This window comes from Bos javanicus, chromosome 29 (assembly GCF_032452875.1).
Source record: "Bos javanicus breed banteng chromosome 29, ARS-OSU_banteng_1.0, whole genome shotgun sequence".
Classification (NCBI taxonomy): domain Eukaryota; kingdom Metazoa; phylum Chordata; class Mammalia; order Artiodactyla; family Bovidae; genus Bos; species Bos javanicus.
In genome coordinates, this window is record NC_083896.1 from 45,302,894 (window position 1) to 45,325,463 (window position 22,570).

A 22,570-nucleotide genomic window follows, 5' to 3' on the forward strand; every position below is an offset into this window, starting at 1 on the left:
CGGGGCCGCTTCCTCCAGGGGCCCTGAAGGAGAACGGAGCCAGTATGCCCACTGATGGGACTCGGCCTCTGGGTGAACCTGTGATGAAGGCAGCATGAGGGACACCTGAGGCCCGAGGCCTTGCCCCTAACTGACACGGGAATACTAAAGTATGTGCTCCTCCGTGACTGCTTCTTTCAATGTTCCCAAGGTTGACCCGTGTTGTCATGGGTAACAGGAGTCCATTTAATTGCCAAAGAACATCCCACTGTACAGACACACCACGTTTTGCCAACCCATTGAGTAGACATTCGGTTGTTCCTGCTTTTTGGCTATTATGAATAACACCGTGGTGAGCACTGGTGTACAAGCTTCAAGCGCACGTGTGTTTCCCTCTCTTGGGTATATACTGCTGGATGGTATGGTAACTCTATGATTAACCACTTGAGGAACAGGCAGACTGTTCTCCACAGTTGGGGCTCCATTTTCTATTTCACCAGCAACATGTAGGTGCTCCAACTCTACATCCTCGCCAAAACTTGTTGTCATCTGTCTTTGTGATCAGCCATTCCAGTGGGTATGAAGTGATATCTCAGTGTGGTTTTAATCTACATTTCCCTGATGACCAATGATGTTGAGCACACTGGCCATGTGGACATCTCCTTTGGCAAAATGTCTACTCTGAGTCCCTGGGTTTGGATTATTTATATCTCTCTTGTTGAGCTGTAAGAGTTTAAAAAAATACATATTCTAGACACGAGTGCCGATCAGATACATGGTTCGCAAAAACTTTCTCCCATTCTTTGAACTGCCTTTTCACTTTGATACTGTTCTTTGCTGCACAAACGTTTTTAATATTGATGAAGCCTCATTTATCTATTTTTAAAATTTTATTGTGTGTGTTTTTGCTGTCGTATCTAAGAAACCACTGCCTAACCCAATATCACAAAGATTTATGAGTGTGTTTTCTTCTGAGAGTTTTATACCTTTAGCTCTTACATTTGACTTTGATCCACCTTGAATTTCATGTGTGGTATGAGGTTGGGGTTCAGCTTCATTCTTTTGCATCTGGATGTCCAGCTGTTTCAGCACCATTTGTTGAAAAGACTATTCTTTCCCTATTTTAAATTATCTTGGCATTAATTGGGCTCTTGTTAGAGCTCAGCTGGCTATAAACCTAAGGGTTTGTTCCTGAGCTCTCAATTCTAGTCCATCGATCTGTATGTCAGTCCTTATGTGACTGCCACAGTGCCTTGATTACTGTAGCTTTGTGGTAAGCTTTCTGTGAGTTCTCTACGTTCTCTTTCAAGATTTTTTTGGCTGTCTGGTTCCCTTGCATTTCCATGTGAATTTTCGGCACATTCTGTCATCTGCAAGTAAAGGCAGCTGGAACTGTGAAAAATATGACATTGAATCTGTAGATCAATTTAAGGAATGTCGCTATCTTAACAATATTAAGCCTTCTCATCATGAACATAGGGAGTCCATTTATTTATTTGTTTTCTTTCATTTTTCAACAATGTTTTATATGCTTAGAAGTTTTTCACTTGTTAAATTTATTCCTGAATATTTTATTCTTTTTGATGATACTATAAATGGAATTTTCCTCCTTTCCCATTGACTGTCTCTATATAGAAATACAATTGACTTCTGTGTATTGACCTTGTGTCCTGCAACCTTGCTGAACTCCTTTATTAGCTTTAAAAGATTTTAGTGACTTCCTTAGATTTTCCTATATAAGATTGTGTCAGCTGTAAAGATATTTTTACTCCTTCCTTGCCAATCTGTATGCCTTTCATTTCATTATCTTTCCTAATTGCCCTTAATGACTAAATCTGAACTGGTGACTAATTTTGATTTGGAGACAGCCTCTGCCCAAAGGGCAGCAGCTGCCATGACCCTTAGGAGGGCCACACTCTGCTTGTCACACCTGTTGATTTGTTTCCAGCAGGAACGAGCCTTTGGGAGGTTTCCTGGTTGGTTCCTCTCCTCTCACCTCCCTGTATCCCCCTTCTCTGCTCCAAGCCAGGGAAGCTGAGGCCTGTGGATGGAGGCACCTGGGTCCCCCCACTGGCTGGCATCCTGCAGGTTCAGCCAATGGGAGGCCTGAAGGAGAAAGGAGCCTGGGAGCAGAGAAACATGGGTTCTGATCTTCCCCAGTCTTTACTGCCCTTGATGCCACAGTCCTGACTCGGGATGCATCCAGCTGCTCTGGCAGTCCCGGCTGGGCGCTCTTGCCTCCACACTGTCAACCCGCCCTGGAGGCTGGAGGAAACACTCACGATTTCCTCTCCGACCCCACCAAGCCTAGAGGTTGCAATGACTTCCCACTGTGGCTCGTCCCTGGGTGCCTCAACCTCCCTTGTTGGGTTCCTGATTGTCTTGGCTGATTAATTCAGTTTCTCAGAATCAATGCATGACCATCAACCATTCCCGGCAGCCTTTACTGCTATTCTGCTAAACACCCACACCCTAAACATCCCTACAGAGGGAGGCCCAGAACCTCGCTCAGTGTTAAAACCTGGTTCCCTGGTAAACTGATCACCAACATGCAGGCTCCACGAGCTGAGGAGATGGTGAGGGAATTCTGTGGCAAAAAGCTTCCGTTCCTGGAAGGAGGAAAGTGAACAGCAACCCAGACAGGACATGACCTTGACTATGGCTGCTGCTGCTTTCTCTCCTTTTTCTTGATTCCCTAGAAAAGATATTCCTTTGCGGCCCCTTGATCTGACCTTTCACTCTGCTTTGGAATTTGAGCACAAAAACTGTCCAGAGGCTTCCCAGAGACCAAGTCCTAGGCATCCGCTACTGCTGGTTTAATGCTAATGACCACAGTCACCTGGCAAAGCGTCAGGAGCACAGATACCGTTTGTGCAGGCTTGCTGCCGAGTGCCAGCCATGGCACTAAGAGCTTCAGGTTACCTCATTTAACCACTGAGAACCTTGTAGAGTGAGTAGTAGAGCCCCAGCTATGTAAGTAAGGGAACAGAAACTCAAGATTCAGTAGGTTGGCCATGGTCTCCAAGCTCAAAGGCGCTCGCCTTCCATTCTTTCCATCATCCTAAGCCGTGTCTCAGTCGTGGCCCTGCTCCCCAGGAGTCTGCTGTGGACAGATTTAAGGTCTACCATCCTGGGATTTCCCTGGCGGTCCAGTGGCTAAGGCTCTGCACTCCCAGCGCAGGGGGCCAGGATTCAATACCTGGTCAGGGAACCAGATCCCACATGCCGCACCTAAAGATCCTGTATGCCTCAACTGAGACTCAGCACAGCCAAATAAAAAATAATGAAAATAAAATATTTTGTAAAAAGATCTACCATCCTCCCTAGATTATCCGTCACCACCCTCTCTCGCCCCTGCCTGCCACCCCCAAACTGTTCCTCCCTGACCATCACGCTTCCCTCACTGTGGGCAGGTAGGGCTGCTTCCCCCACCAGCCGGGCCAGCATCACACCCACGCGTCGTCCCTCCAGCACAGCTTCTCCCGCAGGCGAACTGTGCCCACTGGTCCTGTGCCCATTGGTGGTGAAAGCCTGACTGAGCACCCAGCTGAGCAGAGCAGGAAACCTCCCCCGGGTTGTTTTGAAGTTTTGCAGCGATGGCCACAGGCTCACAGCCACACACCGGCCTTTACCCTGCAGGGCACGCCCGGGGAGGGGAGGGGGCAGGGCGGCCGCCAGCTGGTCCCCTACAACCGCAGGCCCTTTTGCCTACTGGGCAGGTTCTGAGGAACCAAGACTCCCTCTCTGCCCTCCAACAGCAGCAGGCGTGATCCCTTGAAGATAACAGTGTCTCCTTCAACATCGAGAAGTTAGACTGCTGAAAATCCTCCAGGGAGGAAGAAGCATTCCAGCTGAGGACTTTAGACTTCATGGAAAAAGTTTGGGGACCTAAGGTAGTAAATGAATTACGAAAACCTGGGCGACAGACTGCCTTTCCCACCTTCTCAGTCCCAGCCTAAAGGTCCTTCTCCTGGAGGCCCTCTCAGTGCCCCCCATCCCTCTCTGAGGGAAGACGTCATGTCTTACGATAATTACAAAAACAATAATAATAATAGCTACAAGTGTCTGCTGGGCTTCCCAGGTGGCAAAAGGGTAAGGAGCCGACCTGCCAATGGATTAATGCTGGAGACGCAGGAGACACATTTTGACCCCTGAGTCAGGAAGATCCCCTGGAGGAGGAAACGGCAACCCGCTCCAGTATTCTTGCCTGAAAAATCCCATGGACAGAGGAGCCGGCGGGCTACAGTCCATGGGGTTGCAAAGAGTTGGACGCGACTAAGCACGCACAAGTGCCAGGTCCGGACGAGGCAGCAGCCAGGTCTCCCGAACCTTAGGAGGTGGGCCTTATCCCACCTGAACGTTACTGAGTGGCAACTTTGTTGCTGTTGTTCAGCAGCTTGCATACTATAATCACATTTAACAACATTCTTATAGCTCTCTGCAGTTTATAAAGTGCTTTATCTTTTTTAAGATTATTTTTTGATGTGGGCGATATTTTAGGCCTTTATTGAGTGTGTTACAATATCGTTTGCTTTGTGGTTTGGTTTCTTGGCTGCGAAGCACATGGGATCTACCCGACACCCCTTTCGGAAGGTGAAGCCTTAACCGCTGGGCCACCAGGCGAGCTCCTAAAGTACTTTAATGGACACTCCCATTGGGCTTCCCTGGTGGCTCAGCTGGTAAAGAATCTGCCTGCAACGTGGGAAACCTGGGTTCGATCCCTGGGTTGGAAAGATCCCCTGGAGAAGGGAAAGGCTACCTACTCCAGTATTCTGGCCTGAAGAATTCCATGGACCGTACAGTCCAGTACAGTCCATGGGATCGCAAAGAGTCGGACATGAATAAGCAACTTTCACTTTCAGACGCTCTCATTTGCTACTAACAGGAACCTTGACTAGCCGAATGGCCAGCAGCATCTTCACAGTTTCATTTTCGAGTCAAGGAGAATGGCCTTTCTGGCCCCATCTGCCCCCTCACTCCAGCACCGCCTCTGTGTTCTGTCCTGAAGCCCACTTACCATTTCTGCTCACTGCGCCAGCACCTCGGGAGCTGGAGCTTTGGCAAGATAAAGGGGAAAAACAGCCAGGATCTGGGGGCGAGGGGGAGTAGGTGACAGTTGGGTGAAGTCAGGCAGAAGCCTCCCCGCATTGAGGGCAGAGCCCTGGTAAAGTGAAGGCGGGGCCCACACACCCTCATACACCAGCTGTGGACCCAGCACCACCTGATTCCACGCAAAGGGCAAGGTCTGACAGTCAGAAAACTCAGGTTCAATTTCCAGCTTTGCCACCATATAACCTTGAGGATCAATCGACCTCTCAGCACCTGTGTGATACTGTAATCTATAAGAGTCATATAACCTGGGTGTTTTTTTGTTTGTTGTTTTTTCCAGGTTCCAGAGGGCAGAGCTCCTAAAGCCCCTGGAATTTCCTGAGTGGCAGGGGAGACAGAAGCAACTTTTCTCATTCATAATTAGCCCCTTTCAATCACACCTGGGATTATGCTAATGCGGTGACTCCTGGGGAGCCCCTAGACAGCTTCAGGATGGGGGCTGGTTGCCAGAGGAATCAACCCTGTGATTAGAAGGGAACTTTCAGCCCTACTCCCCTACAGGGAGGGGCGGGACTGGCCTACCAGACCTGTGTAAGGGAACCTCCATAAAAACTCCAAGCCATGGACTTCCAGAGAACTTCCAGGTTGGTGAATCCACCCGTGTGCCAAGAGGTGGTGCACCCCCATCTGTGGGACGGAAGCCCCTGCACCCCGCATCCTTTCAGATCTTGCCCTATGTACATCCTGTGCACCTCAGACAGACTGTTCACGGCATCCTTTATAGTAAAACTGCTAATAGCAAAGTACTCTTCTCAATTCTGTGAGCAGTTCTAGCAAATTACGGAACCTGAGGAGGAGTCAGGGGAATCTGATGCACAGCTGGCTGGCTGGACATCCAGGAGGCCAGCTCTTACAATTAGTGTCTGAAGCAGGGGCTTCATGTGCGACTGCCTGTGGCACCGGCACCAACTCTCAGTGTCAGAACTGATACGGTGTCAGAACTGAACTGAATGGGAGGATACCTAGTCGATGTCTGCAGAGAACTGGAGAACTGGTTAGTACGGGGGAGAACCCCACATATTCAATGTCAGAAGTGTTATGAGTGAAAAGCAGTTCACACCCGTCAGTCCACCTATAAAGCAAGCTTACCTGCCCAACCAAGAGCAGACTCACATAGAAAAGACCCTGATGCCAGGAAAGATTGAAGGCAGGAGGAGAAGGGGATGACAGAGGATAAGATGGTTGGATGGCTTCATTGACTCAATGGACGTGAGCTTGAGCAAGCTCTGGGAGATGGTGAAGGATGGGAAGCCTGGCATGCTGCAGTCCATGGGGTCGCAAAGAGTCGATCACGACTGAGCAACCGAACAACAACAATCTGCCCAACACAGAAGGCTGATGAGTGAGTGACCTGTTGTATCTGAAACTGCAGGCCATCACTTCGGTTTCATAAAGTGTAAACTGCGAAATGTCCTCAATGATTAGATTTCATACAACCAGAGCCATCAAGTGTTTATCAAGCACTGATTGCCTGTAACACATACTCGATGGACAGAGGATAATACAGAACATGACCTGTATCTTCAAGAAACTTTCTGTCTGGCGAGGAGACAAGACCAGTACGTTTGAAATATAAGAACTATTTAACACTGGTGTACGCAAAGGAGGTGGCGGAAGGCAGCTGAGGAGAGCTGGGTACGGTGCCACAGGGGAGGGGATTTGACTCGTGCTCAGAGGAAGGATCCACTCGAGAGGTCCTGGCAGGTTGCAGCACCTGGCACCTGGGGTGTTGGTGGGCCTCCTCTTCCTGCAAGCCTGACTAGTTTAGGGTCAGGGTCAGGCATCACCAAGTAGATGCTGATCAAGTGAAAAGTCTGGCATGGAATCGACAGAAAATGAAGTTGGAGAGGTTCAGTGAAATGAGAAGCAAAGAAAAGGCACTCATTCATTCATTCATTCATTCATTCGCTATTGATTGAGAGTTTGTAACACGCCGAAGGCAATGGCACCCCACTCCAGTACTCTTGCCTGGAGAGTCCCATGGATGGAGGAGCCTGGTGTGCTGCAGTCCATGAGGCTGCTGAGAGTCGGACACGACTGAGCGACTTCACTTTCACTTTTCACTTTCATGCATTGGAGAAGGAAATGGCAACCCACTCCAGTGTTCTTGCCTGGAGAATCCCAGGGACGGGGGAGCCTGGTGGGCTGCCGCCTATGGAGTCGCAAAGAGTCGGACACGACTGAAGCGACTTAGCAGCAGCAGTAGCAGCAGGCACTTGGACAGAGAGAAGAGGTCCCTGCCATCATGAAACTGACACTTCATTCCAGTCAGGAGACCAAATACACAAACAAGATTGTTCCAGATCCATCCAGATTAGTAAGTACTGACGGCCTCATCTCTGATTCCTCCTCATGACAGGCATCTCTTCAAGTTGCCTGACCAAGAATAAAGTCAGAGGAACCACATCCCTGCATCCCTGGTCCAGGACACTAGGGAGAAAAGGCACATTCCTTATTCACTTCTGCTCCTGGGAAGTTCGGGACAAAACAAAGGGAACTGCATGTCCGTCCCCTTCATCTATTCCTTGAAACACAAACACACCACACACAGCCAGTCTCTCCCTTCTCCATGAGTCTTTACCCTGTGACCTGGAGGAGAGATTGGCTTGTTTGCAGTTGAAGATAAGAACCAGAAGCCATCTGGGGCCCGTTTCTGTTTTTCCTCCCCGTAAACTGAGGGAAAGGTTTTCTTCTAAGCAAATGGGAGAAGTCCTCCCTGCTTACACCTAAACTGTGAGTCTGCTCAAACGCCAGAAAGCTGGCCTCCCAGGAGGCGGTGCCACCTGCTTTCCATTCACTGCTGTCTAGGATACAATCACAGACTCACGTCCAGAGGAGAGTTGATCTTTCCCAGGCTCCTAAGGGAGAGCCAGGCCTTCCGGCTCGGGGCTCCAGCGCTCTTCATCCAGACCCGAGTGAGCCAAGGACGTGCATCTCAGCACGTGTCCGCTTCAGGCCCCTGGCCTGGTGCTGTGCTCAGAGCGGACGCTTCCCCTGACTGCCGCCAGCTGCACCATCTCCGCAAGGGACACAGGCAAAGGAACCAGGTGGCCTTTCCCCTAAATGCAGCCACCACACAAAGGCGTTCTAGCCCAGAGCTCCAGGGCCCATGGTCCATCTTCCTCTGTCCCTAGGTCTTGGGCAGAACCCCTTCTGACCGTCGGTAGGGTTTGTCTTCCTCGGGCTCCTCTGTTTTGCCCACCCCTGACCAGTGTCCCCACCGGTCTAGCCCAGCCCTCCCGGGTTCCTGCCCCAGAACCCACCTGCCGTCTCCTTTCCCAAGTATGAGAAGGCTGCCAACTTCTAGCGAGGAGAGAAACGGCGGCCACAGTGCATGCACGCCCCCCCAGGAGAGCAACCTGGAGGTGCTGAGGGTGGTCCCCTTACCGCGGCAGCTGGTCCGCAGGGCCCAGGGAGGCCACACTGTCCTCGGTGCCGGAGCGAACACCCAAGTCTGGGCCCTCTGCCCGCTGCCTGTTTATAAGTGACGTTCTGGGTTAAGCCTCTGTCAATGACTTTCCAGAATTGCCCCCTCCCTTACAGCTCAGGGGAGAGAGAGGCTGCTTATGAGCCAACCTCCAGCTCACGACTAGACCTTGAACAGACTGTTTGAGAAAAGGCAAAAAACACAAAATCAGGTCAGGGGTGAGCTGGGAGGAGGCGGTGAAAAGCCGCTGCCCGAGGGTTCTGGCGGAAGGATTAAAGGGCAGTGTGTTTGGGTTTTACAGGGGGCGGAGGAGCAGGCCAGGGATGGAGAGCTGGGCAGGAGAGGGACCTTCTGGCCTAAGAAAAGAGGCAGAGGATCCCCCGGGAGAAGAAAAACTGAGGCATCTAATGTCCTTCTCCTCCTGCTGAGTCCTCGGGATGTCTCAGGCTGTCCCCTGGGAACAGGTGACATCATGTGGCCAAGAGACTGGATTTCTCGCAAGGGCATATGTCAACCTCGTGGCTCTTACGGGCTGTTGACCTGGTGTGAGCAAGGGTTTTAATTTTTAAATTTAATTTTTGGCCACACCGTGCAGCTTGCCCCCGACCAGGGATTGAACCTGGGCAACAGCAGTGAAAGCACCGAATCCTAACCACTAGGCAACCAGGGAACTCCCTTAGCAAGGTTTTAAAATGCTTGCCCACACTACTGAGCCCACCCAGGCCAGTCCATTTAAGGTACTATTCTCCCAAGACCAGGCCAATCAAGAACAGGAACAGAGCGCCCACCCCCTGGGCGCCACCCGCTACCACCAAAACAACAGACAAACCGGCCTCAGCCCTGCCGCGTTCTTGGAGGAAGCGGAGTCAATAACTCACTGTCCTAACACTTTGCTTAGTGTCCAGAACCCAAGGTTAATTAGTCAGAGAGGGCTTTCTCTGACTCCACGTGTCATGGCGAGTGGTGCCCAGCTAACGTGGTGTGCTGAGCCTGCTAATGAAATGGGGACACGCTGGCCCCTACGTCAGGCAGAGGTCCACATCGCAGGAGCCTCCAGGAGCCCACAAATTAAGTGAAAGCACAGAGAGGCAGGGAGCTTGCTCACTCCTCTAGGATCCAGATCCTGACCCACACAGGTACTTCTGTTTCCACCTCTTCTCCATCTTTCTCCAGAGCTGACAACAAGTAGCCTCGTGACTCCCCTCCGGGCCACCAAGGCAGGGTGAGAACCACTCCTAGACCCTGCAAATTATAGGCAGCTGGAGATCCTGGGAGATGAGGCCAGAATGACATTCCAGTGAAAGGCTCTGTCTGGGAACAGAAAAATGGTTCGTCATCTGTAAAACGGGGATTACAACACATACCTTGCACAGTTGTTTGTGGGAGCTCAAAGGATCTGGTTATTATGAATAGCCACGTTCTATTCAACAGCAGCAGGAAAGGGATCCAGAGCTAACCCTGGAGGATAAGGAAGAGGCTGACAGGTGGCCTGGTAGGGAAGCAGGAAGAAGTGTTCCGGGAAGAGGGAGAATTGTGACGGGGAGGCCACCTGGCCTTGCGAGTTCACAAGCCACGCGAGGCTTGGTGTGGCAGGGACACCAGTTGCCACAACAAGGCTGGAGAGAAAGGCGGGCTTCCCCCAACCTCACCTGCATCACAGAGACACGAAATCATCCTTCCTGCTGTTTTCAGTCTAAGCGGAACAGAACTTCCAGCACTGGAAATTGCAGCAACTAACTTCCTATGCAGTTGTGAAACACCACCAAGGCCACCAATTACTACTTCTTCATGGCTGTTTTCTTTAACTTAGGAAACGGAAGTGGAGGAGGGGAGGAAGGGTCTGCCTCAGGTAAACTGATGGCAAAGTTACTCACTGCTGCTCTGGTTCATAAGGGTTGCTCGGACATGGAAACAACGCTGTTGACCACGGTGTGACAGACAGACTTCCCACCAGGGACTCTACAGAGGAAAGACACTGGTCTGCACTCGGCTCCCTGGATGCGGAAAGGTGGGCAACAAGAGGCAGATCCTGCTTCCGTCCCAAGCCTCTTGTCTCGTACCACCAGAGCGGCTGGGCCCCTGTATGGCTAATGGCCTTGGTCCCCTGTTCTCTACCAAATCCAGCCACAGAGGCACTGCAAGTCTGCGACGTCTATGGAGCAAAAGCAAGCAGACAGACTGTCTTCCATTTATGCAAAGAGGAAGGTCGGGTCATGTACACACTGCTATTTTCAAAATGGATAACAACAGGGACCTACTGGATAGCGCAGTATCCAGTAACTCTGCTCACTGTTCTGTGGCAGTTTGGCTGGAAGGGAAGTTTGGGGGAGAATGGATACACGTGAGTCCCTTTGCTGTTCACCTAAAACTACCACGACATAGTTAATTGGCTATACCCCAACACAAAACAAAAAGTTTAAAGTTTGAAAGAAAAAAAGAGAGAGAGCTAATAAGGAATGCCCACCAGGTAACAGAAACAGTGCTACGTGCTATGGAGAAACCAAGACAGAAGGTGATGACCCCTGCACTTTAAGAATTCACCATGCGGAAGGTAGAGACAAGACCTAGACGTGGCAAACGAGCTTCCACCACCAGTTAATCACCATGGATTACACCACAGGGCGTAAGGTCCCAGGGGCTGTCTCCAGGCCTCTGTGAGCTCTTCACACCCTCGGAAGGATTCGACAAACCCACCACTTTGAGATGTCAGTTCTAGGCCAATGAGCAAATGTTTCTGGATGGACCTAACCCAACACTAGTGTTAAAGAGCCTCACAATTTCCATGAAACCCGCATTCTCCTCCTCCTCCACTGCACACACCATCCAGCACCACACCTCCCCTCACCCAGCGCCGCACCCTGAGCTCTGGGAACTGTGCTGAGCTGCAGCTCCAGCACGTAATTCCCACTTTGGCTTAAAAGTTGACATGACCCTTCGAGCCTTAGTTTCCTCATCTATAAAACGCAGAATGTTCTGAGTCATCTTATAAAGCTACTCTGAGGGCTTAATGAGGTCATGGGTTTTTGAAATGCCTAGAGCCTGGCACATTAGAGATGACCAGAAAAGTGATCCCAAGGGTCAGTCCTTATAATATCAGAGTTAATCCTTCTCTCTTCTCATTACATCCTGGGCTCAAGATAAAAGAGGCAGTGACACAGAAACAAGCCTGGGAGCCAAGAATAGAGCATCAGTCTCACGCAGGATGATGACTGGAAGGAGTTGTGAGTCAGAACAACCCTGGTCCTCCCTCTGCTACCCTTAACAGTGTTGGGCTGAGAGTCACTGCATACCGGGCTTCAGTTTCTTCAACCAATTAGGCCAGGGATAGTAATAACCACGCCTCCTTCACAAAGGCAGTGTGGATTTTAAAAAATAATAAACCATAAAACCTTTACTGCAGTGCACTGTGCTACCCAAGTGCCAGGCCCTATGGAGACTCAGCCTAGTTGAGAGGAGAGAGTGGGGATGAGGGTAAGCAAGATAAAGGTAAATCAATACACAGTAAGACAAGTATCAAAAAGAATAAAATTCAGAGGAACAAATGTAATGAAAGAAATGCAGGCTGGTTTGCTGAAAACTACAAAAGTATCATTGAATGTCTGTAGAGACCTAATCAAAAGGAAAAACTCATCACGTTCATGGATCAGAGACTTAAGTGTTAAAATGGCAATACTCCCCGCATTGATCTACAGTTTCAATGCCTGCCATCTCTATCCAAAACAACAGCTGACTTTACTGGAAACTGACAAGATGATTAGAAAATCTACATGAGGGGACTTCCCTGGTGGTCCAGTGGTTAAGACTTCGCCTTCCAACACAGGGAGTGTAAGAGTTTGATCCCTGGTTGGGAAGCTAGGATCCCACATGCTGCTTGGCCAAAAAATAAAAAACAAAACCAATATTGTAACAAATTCAAATCAAGTCTTTAAAAAAACTGTCATTGTTCAATTTCTAAGTCATGTCTGACTCTTTTTGTGACCCCACAGACTGCAGCATGCCAGGCTTCCCTATCCTTCACTATCTCCCTGAGTTTGCTCAAACTCATGTCCATTGAATCAGTGATGCCATCCAACCATCTCATCCTCTGTTGCCCCCTTCTCCTGCCCTCAATTTTTCCCAACATCAGGGTATTTTCCAATGAATCAGCTCTTCAAATCAGGTGGCCAAAATACTGGAGCTTCAGCTTCAGCATTAGTCCTTCCAATGAATATTTAGAGTTAATTTCCTTTAGGATTGACTGGTTTGTTCTCCTTGCAGTCCAAGGAACTCTCAAGAGTCTTCTCCAACTCCACAGTTCAAAAGCATCAATTCTTTGATGTTCAGCCTTCTTTATTGTCCAACTCTCACATCCATACATGACTACTGGAAAAACCAAAGGACCATACAGACCTTTGTCAGCAAAGTAATGTCTCTACTTTTTAATACATTGACTGGGTTTGTCATAGCTTTTCTTCCAAGGAGCAAGTGTCTTAATTTCATGGCTTAAGTCACCACCTGCAGTGATTTTGGAGCCCAAGAAAATAAGATTTGCCACTGTTTCCACTTTCCCCCCATCTTTTTGCAATGAAGTGATGGGACTGGTTGCCATGATCTTAGTTTTTTGAATGTTGAGTTTTAAGCCAGCTTTTTCACTCTCCTTTCACCCTCATCAAGTCTCTTTAGCTCCTCCTTTGCTTGATTCCCTTAGAGAGGTATCATCTGCATTTCTGAGGTTGTCGATATTTCTCCCAGCAACCTTGATTCCAGCTTGTGATTCATCCAGCCCAGCATTTTGCATGATATATTCTGCATAAAAGTTAACTAAGCAGGGAGACAATATAGAGATGTGATGTACTCTGTTCCCAATTTGGAACCAGTCCATTGTTCCATGTCTGGTTCTAACTGTTGCTTCTTGACCTGCATACAGGTTTCTCAGGAGACAGATAAGGAGGTCTGGTATCCCCATCTCTTTAAGGATTTTCCACAGTTTGTTGTGATCCACACTGTTGAATGCTTTAGCATAGTCAATGAAATAGAACTAGATGTTTTTCTGTGATTCCCTTCCTTTTTCTACGATCCAACAGATGTTGGCAATTTGATCTCTGGCTCCTCTGCCCCTTCTAAATTCAGCTTGAACATCTGGTAGTTCTCAGTTCATGTACTGCTGATGCCTAACTTGAAGGATTTTGAGTATTACCTTGCTATCATGTGAAATGAGTGCGATTGTATATAGTTTGAACATTCTTTGGCATTGCTTTTCTTTGCGATGGGGATGAAAATGGACCTTTCCCAGTCCTGTGGCCATCACTGAGTTTTCCAAATTTGCTGGCATATTGCGTGCAGCACTTTCACAGCATCATCTTTTAAGATTTTAAATGGCTCAAATGGTCCACATAAAAAAACTCTTAAAAAAAATAAAATCCACATTTAAATGCAAAGGAACTAGAACAGCAAAAAAAAAAAATAATAATAATAATGAAAACGCACACAGTTGAAGGACTCATACTTGCCAATTTCAAAACCCACTACAAGGTTACAGTAATCGAAAACAGTGTGGAACTGGGATATGGACAGAGATCAGTGGAGCGGAAATGAGGGTCCAGAAAACTCTCACATTTATAGTCAACTGATCTTCAACAGGGCATCAAGACAATTCAACAAATGGTGCTGGAAAACACCTAGATATACAGATGCAAAAGAATGAAACTGCACCCCTATCTAACACCATCTACAGAAACTCACACAAAATGAATCAAAGACTTAAATTTAAGGTCTAAAACTGTAAAAATCTTAGAAACAAATATAAATCCTTGTGGCTTTGGATTAAGCAATGGTTTCTTAGCTATGACATCAAAAGCACAAGCAATCAAAAAAAAAAAAAAAAGATAAACTGGCTTTGTCAAAATGAAACTTTTGTGTGCTTTCAAGGACCCCAGCGAGAAAGTGAAAAAGACAAACCACAGAATGGGAGAATAGTTTTATAAATCACATAATCGGATAAGGGTCTGATATCCAGGATATATAAAGAACTCTCATAACTCAAAACAAAAACAACACAACTAAAAGTGGGCAACAGATTTGAATATACATTTCTCCAAAGAAGACGTACAAATGGGCGGTAAGCATGAGAAAAGATGCTTAATATAATTAGTCTTAAGAAAATGCAAATGGAAGTAATTTCCTTTTTTAGGAAGTAATATTTTCATATTTTAGAACTAACATCAAAAAAAGATGTCCTTTTCATAAAAGGGGAACTGGAATGCAGAAGCAGGAAGGCCAGACATACCTGGAGTAACAGGCAAGTTTGGCCCTGGAGTACAAAATGAAGCAGGACAAAGGCTAACAGAGATTTTGCCAAGACAACACGTTAGTCGTAGCAAACACCCTCTTCCAACAACACAAGAGATGACTCTACACATGGATATCACCAGATAATCAATACAGGTGAAATCAGACTGAAATCATACTGATTATATTCTTTGCAGCTGAAGACGGAGAAGCTCTATACAGTCAGCAAAAACAAGATTGGGAGCTGACTGTGGCTCAGATCATGAACTCGTTATTGCAAAATTCAGACTTAAATTGAAGAAAGTAGGGAATACCACTAGCCCATTCAGGTATGACCTAAATCAAATCCCTTACGATTATATAGTGAAGTGACAAATAGATTCAAGGGATTAGATATGATAGAGTGCCTGAAGAACTATGGACAAAGGTTCATAACACTGTACAGGAGGTGGTGATCAAAACCATTCCCAAGAAAAAGAAATGCAAAAGGGCAACATGGTTGTCTGAGGAGGCCTTACAAATAGCTGAGAAAAGAAGAGAAGCCAAAGGCAAAGGAGAAAAGGGAAGACATATCCATCTGAACAGAGAGTTCCAAAGAATAACAAAGATAGATAAGAAAGCCTTCCTAAGTGAAGAATGCAAAGAAATAGAGGACAACAATAGAATGGGAAAGACTAGACATCTCTTCATGAAAATTAGAGATACCATGGAACATTTCATGCAAAGACGGACACAATAAAGGACAGAAACGGTATGGACCTAACAGAAGCAGAAGAGATTAAGAAGTGGCAAGAACACACAGAAGAACTACACACTACACAAAAAAGATCTTCATGACCCAGATAACCACGATGGTGTGATTACTCACCTAGAGCCAGACATCTTGGAGTACGAAGTCAAGTGGGCTTCAGGGAGCATCACTATAAACAAAGCTACTGGAGATGATGGAATTCCAGCTGAGTTATGTCAAATTGTAAAAGATGACGCTGTGAACGTGCTAATTTGGAAATTAGCACTCAACAAGCCAGCAAATTTGGAAAACTTATCAGTGGCCACAGGACTCGAAAAGGTCAGTTTTCATTCCAATTCCAAAGAAAAGCAATGCTAAAGAATGCTCAAACTATGGTACAATTGCACTCATTTCGCATACTAGCAAGGTAATGATCAAAATTCTCCAAGCTAGGCTTCAACAGAAAGTGAACTGAGAACTCCCAGGTGTTCAAGCTGGATTTAGAAAAGGCAGAGAAACCAGAGATCAAATTGCCAACATCCGCTGGATCATAGAAAAAGCAAGAGAATTCCAAAAAACATCTACTTCTGCTTCACTGACTATGCTAATGAGCCAACTCATTAGAAATGACCCTGATGCTGGGAACGATTGAAGTCAGGAGAAAGGGATGACAGAGGATGAGATGGTTGGATGGCTTCACCGACTCAATGGACGTGAGTTTGAGCAAGCTCTGGGATATGATGAAGGACAGGGAAGCCTGGCATGCTGCAGTCCATGGGGTCACCAAGAGTAGGACATCACTGAGCGACTGAATAACAACAGCAATATTTTCATAGCTTTTTCAGACAATTGTGGATACCAATGTTTGGTACTATATCAAAACTTGACAAATACTAAATTATAGTGTGAAATATGAAACCCTATGAACTTTACTGTTATGTTAAAATCCACTGGCTTTTCTTAAATTCCAAGCGGGCCTCTTCCCAACATAATTTTGTAAATTCATATCCTGGTCATTTGGAAAATATCAGTTTACTGAATTATGCTGATCTTCAAGATGTTGACACACTTTATAATAAAATGCCAAGATGTCATAGGTGTCATATCACCAATCTCATCAGAAAACTTTTAAGTATTGAGAAGCTGTCAAGCTCAAGAGAATGGATATAAGCTTTCCAAAATTCTAATTTTGGCTTGAAAGCTCTAATTTTACCATTGGCAACAAATACTGTTAGTTGTTTTCTTTGAAGCAACAGACTCACTACATTCATTTTCAAGAGAAAGTTTTGTCAAGTACCCAAGTCTGAATAACCATGGCTACTAGTTATTTGCAAGTAAAAATAGCATCTCCTGGGAAAAGGGGGTTTTGAGTTACAAGCTGAACTAAAGTTACAAGTTTTCAGCTTGTAACTCAAAAACCCCAGAAGTGCTTTCCCTTGAGCCAACGAATACAGTTCATTTACTTCCCATCTCAACACACAGAATGTCAAAGACCTGCACAAAAGCATACAGAGGTAATAAAATGTGTTCATTTTACTGCTTCATCAAGACCAGTCTTAACTGAAGCTGGCTTTTTTTTGGCCACGCCACATTGCATGCGGGATCTTAGTTCTCTGACCAGTGATCAAACCCGCACCCTCTGCATTGAAAATGCAAAGCCTTAACCACTGGATCGCCAGGGAAGTCCCATAAGCTGGCTCTTTTGAACTGCAAGTGTGTGGAGGTGAAGAGATCCACCCCAATTCTTCTCAAGCCGCCAGCCATTTGCCCACCATTTCTTATGCACCATTGGTGCAAACGTGAACACAGTGAAAAAGGCACGTAATTTCCTAGTATTATATGAAAATCTGACTCAGGGGCCCCTCTGAGGACCAGCAGGGACCCGGGGACCCCACTTGAGGAACTAGGTCTAGGAGGCCACTCCCTGTGGACTGAGAGAAGGAAAAACAACTTTAAAATCAAGCAAACAGGATTCTTCACTTTGTGACAGAGGAGGTAGCAGAGGTCAGCGCAGTGCTGTGATTCCCGCACTGGGTCAGGGCAGGCGGGCTGACCTCAGTACCTTTTATTTGACAGGCTTAAAGGGCCAAAGCATTGCAGCTGAGCAGATCGCTTCCTGTGATTTCAAAGTCTCATAGACAAACTCTCTGCTTGTTTTCTCTCGGCCCCATGCCACTTTTTCATTCCTTTGCCCTCGACACAAAAGAGGTGCCTTCAGTCTTAGGATTGTTCTCCAGCTCAGCACTAGACTGGGTGAAGCAGGATGCGTGCGGCTGGGGAAGGATGGCAGGAGGCAAAGAAGAAAGACAAGAGGGCAGCAAATGCATCACCATGACTCTGCCCAGCTGCCCTCGGTCCCAGTTCACCTGGCAGGGGGGCCTTCCTACCAGTTCTCTGCATTCCCTCCCAGCCCCTTCCTGCCAGTCAGAGCTAGCCCAGATTCCTACCAACCAGCCCCTTAGGTCAATGTGAACAGAAGGGTTTTCCCCCTTTTCCTTTCTGCAAACTAAGGTCTCTTGGTAGGAAAGGCCCCCCTCTCAGCACCTTAGCTATCAGCTCCCACCCAGCAGCAACCAACACAAGACGGCATGTTGGCTCAAAGCCTTATCCTCCCAGGATCCCAGTAAAACAATGTGATGTCAGGGTGGGAACGGATTTCTCATTTGTGACTAGACTGTTAGAACTGCAGCGGCAGAAAAGCTGCTGGCCTGGGAGCTGAAAGAAGAAAACAGTGCCATTCAGGCCCAAGGGACAAACAATAGGCCTTTATCCTATTTTCCAATCCAGGCTGAGAGCAGCTAGGCAGAGCTGGAAGCCCTGAGGGGAAGCCCCCAGCTGCCCTAGGATACGTGGAGTCCGAGGCAAATACTTGGGGGCGGGGGTGGAGAGGGGGCAGGGGAAATTCCCCACACTATATAAAAAAACTTGAGTCACTCAAAAGGAGTATGTCAAAACTATTTTGGCCACGCAACCTAACACAATCCTACATATGAAATACTGTGGTCAGCAGTGGAAGCTGCCCTCCTGGAATGGAGACTGGACTTTGGGCCCAGGGACAACCCCACAGGACATCTGGTTGTCCCTGCACAGGGTAGAGGGTTGACAGCACCACAAAGGGACTGATGTGGATCCCAGTCTGGGTTCGGAATGTTACCTCACGGAGAACAATTCCTTGAGAGGCACTAAGCCAAGTACTAAGGCTTCCGTGACAAATATCCCAAAGTCTCTGCTAAAGGACTGGAGAAGACCATCAGGTGGAATGGCCCCTTGCTCCTTGCTGGAGTCACAGCAGGGAACCAGAAAGACGACCCTGATCTCCTGTCCTCAGGGAGACAGACAGAAGGCCAGCTGCTGCGTAACTGCAGCCCTGATGTAAGGAGAGGACCTTCACCCGATACCATGGCAATACCGTGGGCTGCTTAGAAGCAGTAACCCGGGGTCCTAGGGTGCGCGGGAAGGTAAGGGGCTCACCTGGAAGACAGATCGGTTAGACAGAGATGGGGCGTGGCTCCAGCCAAGGAGGGTGTGGCTGCCACAGTGAACCCCCACTCCGGTTCACTGAGAGTTTGAGCCATGAAACCTGCCCACAGTGTTCTGGGAAGATCCACACCCAGAGGCTGCCTGCTGGGAAGCAGATAACAGCACAGCGGGGGAGGCTTCTCCTGGCCCTCTTGTCTGTCTCCCTGAGGACAGGAGATCAGGGTCGTCTTTCTGGTTCCCTGCTGTGACTCCAGCAAGCAGCAAGGGGCCAAGGAGAGGGTGAGCACTCGGTAAACCGCTGGGTAGCAAGTGCAAGTCTCTCAGCTACACAGTGGCCCCTGCAGCTGGGGCTGGCTGCTGACAACTCAGGGCCCAGTGCAGGGGTCCTCCCCTCCATGGGGGCTGGTGGGAAAGGGCAGTAGGCCTCAGCTGGCCTCGTGGGGAACAGTTCTTCGAGAGGCACCGGCCAGGTTCTGAGGCTTTCCGTGACAAATATACTGATGTGAGTGATCAGGTGGGATTTCCTGACCTTCAGACGCGAGCACAGGGGAGGGGTAAGGATGGTTCTGGGCCACCGAGACCCCAGATTCAGCTCACTCTCCTTTCTCGGCCCTCGCCTAGGCACCAGCTATTGCTTCATCTTTCAGCATTTCAAGCTAAGTGCTAACCACCCTTCCTCCCCATAGCAGCTCAGTCTCTCCCAGATGCTCTCATACCAGTAGCCATCCACCTCTGCTCCAGTCGCTCCTGTTCCTCATCCCCTAAACTAACACATCAACCAGCACTGCTTTTAGCCACCAATAGATTCTGCTAGAACTCCCCCTACGGCCGGTGGGACAGGCTAAAACCAATGAGCTTTCTGAGGGGCCCAGACCGCCTCCTTCGCTCTCCCGTCAGCCCCTAGGCTTTCTGTGCATGGGCCCCGCTTTCCAGGGAAGGCACCCAGATCTCATTCACTGAATCCTTCCTGAGTGCCTGCACCACCCCACCCAGCCCACTGTCTTTCCCTGGCGATGGGCAGGCCAGGTTCATGGCTACGGATGGAGCACTTGTTCTGCTGGTTGCCAAGCACATTTATTCATGCAGTCTGTGCTCCAAAGACGGTTCAGTGAAGCCTGACACCCCAACTGATGTGGCTGGTCATGGGCAGCGAGTAGCTCCCTACACAGCCAGGCCTGAGACCATGGCTTACTAATCTTGGCATCCCAAGCCCAGCAGGGCAGGAACCCGGGCAGGCACTGGCTAAATGTTTAGAGAACAAATAAACCCTGAAAGAAGAGAACACGGCACTCCGAATGTACGGAAGACATGGTGGCAGAGCACCAGGGTCCCAGGCCCGGTTCTTTGTGACCTCGGGCAAACCATCTGCAAGATGAGCTCCCTGACCCCCTGAGGAATGTCATGGGTCCCCTGCTTATAGTAAAGGCCAACTCAAACCAGTGTAGATTTCCAGAGATGGCCCCTCCCCCTTTCCTACCTGGGATAAGGAGTTCCAGGATGTGGAAAATTGATAAGCCAAGAAAAGAGGTCAGGTCTGAAATTCCAGAAGTAAGCTGCAAGGAAAACAGGAACCAGGCCTGCAAGGGCTGATCACATTTTCTAGTGGTTGATGTGTTTGCTGCTTTGTACATTGTTCTCGGGCTTTGTCTGGTATGTCTGTGTTTTGCCTAAGCTAGACCTAAGCTTCAGAGTAATCTAACACCTACATAAATTCACGTCAGCTGCTCTGAAATAAGGAAGCTGCTGACAAAGGGAAAGGGTCCGGAAAGCTGTTGGCATTCTGTATAACCAGGGAAAGATGATTTTTTGGCCTGAACTTGGGTGACCTGGGGCACCTCAGCCCCCACCCTCACCCCCACCTCAACCTTCCAGGCAACAGCAGTACTCACAGCCCAGGGCAGGAGGTGGGGAAGGTCGGTGGAAGGGCTGCCTAGAGCCTGGGACGGTCTGAGGACCTCTTGCTACAGGGAGAGGAGAAACAGGAATCCTGGCAGCTCTCCCCTAAGTTAGCACGTGTTCCTGTCCGCCTGTGAGTGCCCAGCCTCCTCTGAAAAATCTTGAGTCAAAATGTCCCAGTCTCTAAAGCCTGTGAGCTCTCTAGGTGGTTAAGGAAAACAGCAAGTAAAATCTTCTTTCCTCCTCCTGAGTACTTCTCCATTAAAGGAAAATTCTCGTAAGGCAATCAGAACTCCTGTTTCCACCTGCAGTTCCTGTAGAAGGGAGGTAAATAAACCACCAGGCCTGAGTCTACAAAAGCCTGCTCTGATGCTAATACTTCTAGTCTCTTTCGGGGATGGAGAGATGTGATGGGTGAGAAGATGAGAGGCAAAAGAACAAATAAATAAGAGTATGAATAAAAGCCTTCCCGGCCCCCTAAGGCTCCACATGATCTGCTCACCCTGGCCTCAGAGCAGAGCCCCCACCACGTGGAGAGCGCCCAGGACAAGCTCTCCAGTCCAGAAGCGCCTCTAACACAGCAGTTCAGAGAGGAGCGAGGCCGAGCCCCGCAAGCCTCCAGCACCCACATGGGCCTCCAGCACCCACAGAAACCAGAGAACTTCAGGAGAGTCCCTGCGAAAGACTCAGACAAGGCTGGCAGTGGAGTGGACTGTTTCAAGCCACCAGGTAAAATAAATGAATGGCGGGACTTCCCCAGTGGTCCAGTGGTTAAGACTCTGTGCTCCCAGTGCAGGGGCCTGGGTTCTGTTCCTGGGTGGGACACTAGACCCCACATGCGCAGTGAAGATCCTGTGTGCCCCAGCTAACACGCGGCGCAGCCAAAACAAAAACAAAACCGCTAGCCCTTCAACAGGTAAATACATGCAGATGCTTTTCCTATTTTCAGATTCCCCTTCACTCACACCCTTCAAGGGCATCTGTGCAGAACCCTGGATGAGTCTTCCTGTGCTCAGTCAGGGACTCTCCAGAGACCTCCAACAGCTGGACAAGGTGGGAAGGAAGGAGGAGCCGTTGCCCGGGGGGAGGAGCGAGGGGCGGGGGGACAAGGTAGCGACAACAGCCCAATGGGCTCCTGGCCAGAGGCAGTGCACAGCCGATCCTGAGGATTACTGCTAGGAAAAGGAGACAGATGAAGGAGGCCCTAACTCCCATCACCGAGAAAACAATGAGACTTGGCAGCAAGGGGCCTGGTCCCTGCTCCCCCTGGAGTTGAGGTCAAAATTGAAATCTAGGCCTCAGCCCTTTGGGGAAGAAGGACTGTGTCACTCACGAGGAAAATGAGTTTATAAAACAGGCATTAGGTCAAAGGCAGATCGGTGACACAAACTTCCGCATGTGATACTGGATTGACCACATCAGATACAGCCGTGAGGACGTAGGTTACCACAGTGCCTGGCGCTGGTTGAATGAATACCATGTGGGGAATGAATTCGGATTGAGGCTGGTTCTGTCTGGAATAGTCAGAGCAGCAGAGGCAGAAAGAGGGTGTGTATGCAGAATTATCAGGGACAACTAAGCTTATTTTACCATGGAGCCAGGACCCCCCACGTCCCTAGGCCCGCAGCTGGGACACAGAGTGAAGGGGAGGAGGAGGGGGAAACGCAAGGGAGAGGTGCTTG

The 22,570-nt window shown here is 48.6% G+C and overlaps 1 protein-coding gene across 10 annotated transcripts in view; it reads right to left on the bottom strand.

Moving 5' to 3' along the window:
• Positions 1-22,570, bottom strand: part of PC (pyruvate carboxylase) — a 102,830-nt gene that overhangs the window by 46,978 nt on the left and 33,282 nt on the right. For 2 of the 10 annotated variants that reach the window (XM_061407090.1, XM_061407092.1), the window contains exon 1: positions 8,476-8,705. The exons of 7 other annotated variants lie outside the window; for them this stretch is intronic. The gene's annotated coding sequence lies outside the window, so the exon portion shown is untranslated. Of the gene's footprint in view, positions 1-8,351; positions 8,706-22,570 lie in introns of those variants that run through there. One more of the 10 variants, XM_061407098.1, reaches the window with a different exon arrangement.